This window comes from Mus caroli, chromosome 4 (assembly GCF_900094665.2).
Source record: "Mus caroli chromosome 4, CAROLI_EIJ_v1.1, whole genome shotgun sequence".
NCBI lineage: Eukaryota > Metazoa > Chordata > Mammalia > Rodentia > Muridae > Mus > Mus caroli.
Window position 1 is genome coordinate 66,197,705 of NC_034573.1, and position 2,447 is coordinate 66,200,151.

Genomic DNA, 2,447 nt, shown 5'->3' on the forward strand with positions numbered 1-2,447 from the left:
GAATTGCTTTAATTCACTACTCCAGAAACAAGTACTGACAAATATGACTGATAACCCGAGTCTTTCATCTTGTTTTTAATTTCTTTGGCTTGTCTTTATGAATCCTTACTTCCGATGTGAATCTCGTTTTCTAGGAGACTGTCATTTATGCTAGGATAAACAGAAGGATAGTATTGTTTCACTCTTAATAGGCAATGACAGACTCTTCTACAGCATTGTAGCAAGTAGGAGAATAAGAACAAGTAGATAAATGGTTTAAGGTGAAAAGGATGCATAAGTATTAGTTCAATTGAAACAAATTCTTGTTTTATGTTCTTATTTTGTATTTTTGAGATTGTAGTATAATCACATTTCTCCTTTGCCTTTTCTCCCTTCAAATCCTTCCATAAGCCCCTGATTGCTTCCTTTTAAATTTATGGACTGTATTTTCATTAATTGTTGTTTACACAATTGTGTACATTTACAAACATTTCTTTCTTTTTTCCCCTTAAATAGTTGTTTACTGGCAGTGGGCTGGAAGGGATGGCAGATTTAGCATTCACAGACAACACCACACATACATGAGGGCAGCAAGAGTGATGAGAAAGAACCTGAAGTCCCCTCTTTAATAGCAAGTGTGTAGGCAGGAGCCTGGAGTGTTGATGCAGCAGCCTTAAATTAGCTCTGGTTAGTAGGCATGGTTAGAGATGAAGAGAGATTCACTGGCTGTGGCTCCAGTCTGGCCACTTGGGGTATACTTTCCTTGACAAGCGAGACTGTTGGCCAGTGGTCTCTTGATGTACTCCTCCTGGGCTGCCTTCAGATTCTCCTCCTTCCCACCCCAGGCCTTTAGCGCAGAGGCCTGCAGGGCTCGGCCAAAGGAGAAAGTCAAGGCCCATGGTTTCAGCAGGGGACACTTGTTGATAGCGTTGAGGTTATTGGATGCCTCTTCCTCACTCTGCCCTCCAGACAGAAAAGTGACCCCAGGGACAGCAGGTGGCATTGTGCGACAAAGTGCTGTGACTGTTGCCATGGCAATCTCCTCATTGGAAAATTTCTGGATGCAAGCATGACCAGGGGTGACCACGTTGGGCTTCAACAATGTGCCTTCCAGATAGACATGGTGGTCGCTCAGAGCCTTGTAGACAGCTGCCAGTACCTTCTCAGTTACATACTGGCAACAACTCAAGTCATGGTCACCATCAGGGAGAATTTCAGGCTCCACAATGGGTACAATGCCATTCTGCTGGCAGATGCTGGCATAATGGGCCAGAACATTGGCATTCTCCATGATGCAAGAGGCGAGGGAGTATGTTTCCCAATCTTTAGCACACAGAGCCACTTGGCAAAGTCAGCTCCATCCTTCTTATACTGGGCACAGCGTTCAGACAGCCCATCCAGCCCTTGGGTAGTAGTCTCGCCATTGGTTCCTGCCAGGGGCACCACGCCCTGATCTACCTTAATGCCCACAATACCACCCTTGGACTTAATAACTTGGGGAAAAGGACGTCCATCATCTGCCTTCTCGTACAGTGTCTCATGGAAGAGGATCACACCCCCAATGCAGGAATTCACACGGTCTTTAGCAGTCAGCAGCAACTGGCGGTAGAAGCGCCTGTTCTCTTCAGTGTTCTCAGTGCCAATGGACTGCAGGCGATTGCCAATGCTTCCAGTGGACTCATCTGCAGCCAGGATGCCCTTGCCTGGAGCCACAATTCGGTGAGCAATGTCAGAGAGCTCTTTCTTCTGCTCCGGGGTCAGTGCTGGGTATGGGTAGGGCATAGTTCCAGTGGTAGTACTTTCCTTTCCTAACTCCTCTGTCTGTTGGTGGGTGTTGTCCAGCCCAGAGTGGGGTTGCTCATTGGCAACTGGGGGAAAGGAAAAAGCCATAGCCAGGGACAGGCTGGTCATGTTGAAGATGGACACATCTTGCCTGTGCGTTGCCATGGGTCACCTTGCCTGGCACTTGACGGGGTAAGTCTGCTGGGTTCGCCGGTGGTTAGGCGAAAGGACCAAGGAGCGAACGTGGCTAGGGTCATCAGAACCTCATTCTGCGGTGCATTCCAAGAGAACACAACCTATTCAGCGGGGTTGGGGTGGGGGCCAATGGACTGCAGGTGCTTGGCAATGCTTCCAGTGGACTCATCTGCAGCCAGGATGGCCTTGCCCGGAGCCACAATTCAGGGGCATGTTAGAGATACCTAGTATTTTCTGGTTTCACTTCCATCTGGAAACAATAAGATGCATGGCTGCAGGAGAGTTGGGAAGCCTAGAAAATCACAGCAAAGAGTAGACAGAGAAAAAATTTAGATTAGTAAAAGAAACAACTCATATAAACATTGGGTACTAGGCAGTGTGTGAAAGTAGAGAAATACCCCTGGTTGGGTGTTTTAGTTAAGAAAGAAAGAAAGAAAGAAAGAAAGAAAGAAAGAAAGAAAGAAAGAAAGAAGGGAGGGAGGGAGGGAGGG

General features: G+C 47.2%; 1 pseudogene; it reads right to left on the reverse strand.

Annotated features, from left to right (window-relative positions):
* Window positions 1-484: 484 nt before the first annotated feature.
* Window positions 485-1,956, reverse strand: LOC110293154 (annotated as a pseudogene).
* Window positions 1,957-2,447: the final 491 nt, after the last annotated feature.